Source organism: Mytilus edulis, chromosome 6 (genome assembly GCF_963676685.1).
Source record: "Mytilus edulis chromosome 6, xbMytEdul2.2, whole genome shotgun sequence".
Taxonomy (NCBI): Eukaryota; Metazoa; Mollusca; class Bivalvia; order Mytilida; family Mytilidae; genus Mytilus; species Mytilus edulis.
The window spans coordinates 61,105,143-61,111,142 of record NC_092349.1 but is presented as its reverse complement, the minus strand read 5'-3'; positions in this window follow the sequence as shown (position 1 = coordinate 61,111,142).

Sequence of the window (6,000 nt, the reverse complement as noted above, 5' to 3'; positions counted from 1 at the left end):
GAGCAGGGCGAGGGAGAATTTAACTACTCGTATATTGACGATCGTCATCATATACTTATAGTAAAAATAAATCTGTGAATACATTGAATGATAGAGTTAATAATAAAGTGTATGTATTGGGTAATATATGTAAAAGAATCAATAAAATAAAGAAATGTTTGAGGGAGAATTGAATCTTTGGTATGTTTTGTTTTCTTACGGCGAAAGTAAATTAAGAAAACAATTGACACAGCTGTTCCGTCAATGAATAAGACAGGATGAAAATGAATATTCTGCAACACAAATACAAGAAACAATTGACAAAATAATTTTCGAGCGCAAATCCGAAAAGATAAAATACCATGCGTAGCAGAGAATAGAAAATGAATTGTCAGTCCACATTTTCCCGCCCGTTCAGTTAACATGCTTGTGAGAGCTCTTGAGATAGTGTAGCAACAGAACAGTAGATTAGTACGCATCCAACGGGATTAGTTGAAAGACGCCATAAACAGTCTTAGAAACACATCACCGGTTGCATAAAAAGGTATCATCATTATGCCTTGCGGATGATAATTCTCCTCAGAAATATTATCTATGAGTCGTTCCTTTAAATACAGATCTTATTTTGTTTCTCATTAAACACGTTCATTACGGTCTTTTCCGTTTGCTTTCACCTTGTTTCCTTTCTCCATTTACCTACCATTTTAATTTTGTGTTGAAGAGGGGCGAAAGATTCCAGAGGGACATTCAAACTCATTAATCGAAAATAAACTGACAACACCATGGCTACAAAAGAAACGACTAACAGTAACAAAACACAACATGGAAAACTAAATACTAACCAACACGAACTCCACCAAAACTAAGTGTGATCTCAGGTTTTCCAGAAGGGTGAGCAGATGCTGTCGCGTAGCTCATTTAAGTACAGATGAATGCTGTCTTCTTAATCTCCAGCTGAAAATAATTATCCTATATGTTCTACTCAATCACAAAGGCCTACTTTAATCTTCAGCATGTCTGTGCAAAAGTTTTTGTATATAATATCTAACTAAAACAGTTATGTCTATTAAATTTCACGCATATATTTCTTTACAATTTTATTCGAGTCATACAATATTCTGGTGGAATATATCTGTTAAATTTAATATTTTGAACCAAATATCATTGAGCCTCCCGATTATCAATGAAACGGATATAAATTAAACAAGAGTGCACACGCTGAAATGTCTCGCCTTCTATACTAATCATTGATATTATGTTGATAGTCCTAAGTATAAAGCTAAGCTTTATTACAACTGTCACATAAACTTAACATTAACCAAGATAACTAAACAAAGACCAATGAACCTTGAAAAAGAGGTCCAGGTCAGATGAACCATGCCAGGCAGACAGGTACAGCTAACAATGCTTCTATACAACATATATAGTTGACACATTACTTATAGTTTAAGAAAAATAGACAAAAACACAAAAACCTAACACTGTGCAATGAACAGTGAAAATGAGGTCACGGTTAAATAAAACCTGCTCGACTGACATAAAGATCATAAAATATTTCCATACACCAAATATAGTTGACCTATGGCATATAGCATTAGATAAAAAGACCAAAACTCAAAAACTTAACTTTGACCACTGAACCATGAAAATGAGGTCAAGGTCACATGACATCTGCCCGCTAGACATGTACACTTAACAATCATTCCATACAACAAATATAGTAGACCTATTGCATATGGTATAAGAAAAACAGACCAAAACACAAAAATTGAACTATAACCACTGAACCATGAAAATGAGGTCAAGGTCAGATGACACCTGCCAGTTGGACATGTACACCTTACAGTCCTTCCATACACCGAATATACTAGCCCTATTGGTTATAGTATCTGAGATATGGACTTGACCACCAAAACTTAACCTTGTTCACTGATCCATGAAATGAGGTCGAGGTCAAGTGAAAACTGTCTGACAGACACAAGGACCTTGCAAGGTACGCACATATCAAATATAGTTATCCTATTACTTATAATAAGAGAGAATTCAACATTACAAAAAATTTGAACTTTTTTTTCAAGTGGTCACTGAACCATGAAAATGAGGTCAAGGACATTGGACATGTGACTGACGGAAACTTCGTAACATGAAGCATCTATATACAAAGTATGGAGCATCCAGGTCTTCAACCTTCTAAAATATAAAGCTTTTAAGAAGTGAGCTAACGCCGCCGCCGTAGCCGCCGCCGGATCACTATCCCTATGTCGAGCTTTCTGCAACAAAAGTTGCAGGCTCGACAATAAAAAAACTTACGGGGAGGATAGGATCCCGCATACATTTTTAACTCCGCCAAATTTTGTATGTATGTGCCATTGGCATTTACGGGTCTTTTATAGCTGAATATACGGTATAGACTTTGCTCCATGTTAAAGGCTGGAAGATGCATGACCTTTAGTTGTTAATGTCTGTCATTTGGCCTCATGTGAAGAGTTGTCTCATTGGCACTCGCACCACATCTGCTATAACATAATTACGGGTTGGCAAAAATTTCATACTGGTTTTGATCAAGTACACTAAAACAATTGGTAATTGTTGTTGAAGACTATGTGTTGACCTGTTGTCTTTTGAGTTTTGCTTCTGTTTGCTGTAACTTGGTCAAACTGACCTGCCACCTTGCTTTCTTGTGATGTCATTTGAAAGGATCTATGAGCTTGAAAAAAGTTCAAATGAGTTTGATCAGTTTGGAACTGTATCATGTGTACATTAATATTGTGCTTTAAAGTCAACTATTGACCTGAGACAAAACATGGACTTGTGACCTAACGGGTTTATCCTACTGGAGTCCCATCATGACATGTATATGGTCTACTTTGAATTTCAGAGTTTAAAAATTCTAGTAGTGGCAAGGAAAATATTTACTCTATCACTAATTTTCATTCTATAGTAAACAAATGAGCCCTCATAGTATCAAGGCCAGATGAACCCTACAAGACTGAAATGTAAACCTTACAATTATATAATACATCAAAAATAGAAAACATATTGCTAATTGTACCTATTAAGAAAATGACCTATTCCATGGTTTATCATGAAAATCAAAACATTAAATTACAAGCGTTGAAAATGGAATCAAGGTGAGGTGAATTCTACCGGACAGATTCCATACACACAATATAGTTGACCTATTGTTGATAGTTAAGTATAAGACAAGGGCATAACCATAAAATATTAACAGAGACCACTGAATCATGAAAATGAGGTCAATGTCAAATAAACCTAGCCAAATGAACATGCTCACTTTACAATCATTCAACAAACTAAATATAATTGACCTTTTGCTTACTGCATTTTTACTTTAGTATAAAAGAAATTGAACTAACCACCAAAAATACTTAAATGTTTACCACTGAAGCATGAAAAAAGAGTTCATTTCTGAACCCTAAAACAAACCAGATGCTCCGCAGGGCACAGCTTTATACGACCGCAGAGGTTGAACCCTGAATGGTTAGGGCAAGTATAAACACAACATTCAAGCTGGATACAGCTCTAAATTTGGATTGTGATTAAATAGTTGACACAGCATAGGTTTCTGACACAGAATGAATGTGGTCTAATGAACTAAAAAAAAATTGTTTGCCTTTGAGCAATTCACTATGCTGTTGAATATTAATCCTCTCAAAAAACTGTTTGAAGAAATTTTCTTTTTATTTATGAAATCTGAAATGAGAAAAATTTACCCCCCCCCCCATTTTTTGTTCACATCCCCCTTTCCCTTTTTCCAAAACTGATCTCAATTCAAATTTCTAATGGAGTTTGCAACAATAACTACTCATTTAAATACATCATAAAATATTAAAATGTAACAAAAGGTGCTTGTTATCACTGAATGGTAAAGATTGTTTTAATTTATCAGTTGGTAGTAAAAGTGAATATACATTGTATATTGTATAAAACAATGATTTAAGTTGACTCAACTACTATTCTGGACAAAGAAAGATAACTCCAATCAATTGAAAATTTCTTGCTATTGCACAATATTGTGCAATTAGATATTTATGGCTATTGCGCAATACTGTGCAATTGAAAATATTTGCTATTGCACAATACTGTGCAATTGAAGATTTCTTGCTATTGCGCAATACTGAGCAATTGAAAATTTCTTGCTATTGCACAATACTGTGCAATTGAAGATTTCTTGCTATTGCTGAATACTGTGCAATTGAAAATTTCTTGCTATTGCACAATACTTAATATAATAATTTTGGATCCTGATTTGAACCAACTTGAAAACTGGGCCCATAAACAAAAATCTAAGTACATGTTTAGATTCAGCATATCAAAAAAGCCCAAGAATTCAATTTTTGCTAAAATCAAATTTAGTTTAATTTTGGACCCTTGGACTTTGATGTAGACCAATTTGAAAACGGGACCAAAAATTAAGAATCTACATACACAGTTAGATTTGGCATATCAAAGAACCCCAATTATTAAATTTTTGATGAAATCAAACAAAGTTTAATTTTGGACTCCGATTTGGACCAACTTGAAAACTGGGCCAATAATCAAAAATCTAAGTACATTTTTAGATTCAACATATTAAAGAACCCCAAGGATTCAATTTTTGTTAAAATCAAACTAAGTTTAATTTTGGACCCTTTGGACCTAAAATGTAGACCAATTTGAAAACCGGACCAAAAATTAAGAATCTACATACACAGTTAGATTTAGCATATCAAAGAACCCCAATTATTCAATTTTTGATGAAATCAAACAAAGTTCAATTTTGGAGCCTTTGGGCCCCTTATTCCTAAACTGTTGGGACCAAAACTCCCAAAATCAATCCCAAACTTCCTTTTATGGTCATAAACCTTGTGTTTAAATTTCATAGATTTCTATTTACTTATACTTAAGTTATGGTGCGAAAACCAAGAATAATGCTTATTTGGGCCCCTTTTTGGCCCCTAATTCCTAAACTGTTGGAACCTCAACTCCCAAAATCAATCCCAACCTTCCTTTTGTGGTCATAAACCTTGTGTTTAAATTTCACTGATTTCTATTTACTTATATTAAAGTTATTGTGCGAAAACCAAGAATAATCCTTATTTGGGCCCTTTTTTGGCCCTTAATTCCTTAACAGTTGGAACCAAAACTCCCAAAATCAATCCCAACCTTCCTTTTGTGGTCATAAACCTTGTGTCAAAATTTCATAGATTTCTATTCACTTAAACTAAAGTTATAGTGCAAAAACCAAGAAAATGCTTATTTGGGCCCTTTTTGGACCCTAATTCCTAAAAAGTTGGGACCAAAATTTCCAAAATCAATCCCAACCTTCCTTTTGTGGTTATAAACCTTGTGTCAAAATCTCATGGATTTTTATTCACTTTTACTAAAGTTAGCGTGCGAAAACTAAAAGTATTCGGACGACGACGACGCCAACGTGATAGCAATATACGACGAAAAATTTAAATTTTTGCGGTCGTATAAAAATGTTTATATAAAAGTATATGAGAAAGAAACCTGACCTAAGAAAAAATGTTATCTTGGATCAACAAAACAAGGTCAAAGTAAGGTTAGGGGGAGGGTTGGGATCCTGCTAACATGTTTAACTCCGCCACATTATTTCTGTATGTGCCTGTCCCAAGTCAGGAGCCTGTAATTTAGTGGTTGTCATTTGTTTATGTGTTACATGTTTGTTTTTTGTTCATTTTTTTTATATAAATAAGGCCGTTAGTTTTCTCGTTTGAATTGTTTTACATTGTCTTATCGGGGCCTTTTATAGCTGACTATGCGGTATGGGCTTTGCTCATTGTTGAAGGCCGTACGGTGACCTATAGTAAATTGTTGTTAATGTCTGTTATTTTGGTCTCTTGTGGACAGTTGTCTTATTGGCAATCATACCACATCTTCTTTTTTATATAACAGATAGATCAATTTGCATGATACATGCATGTATACCTTAAATTTGGTTTCAAATGATTCTTTATTCCAAATACTTTACTTTCTGACTTATAAACTGATTACAAC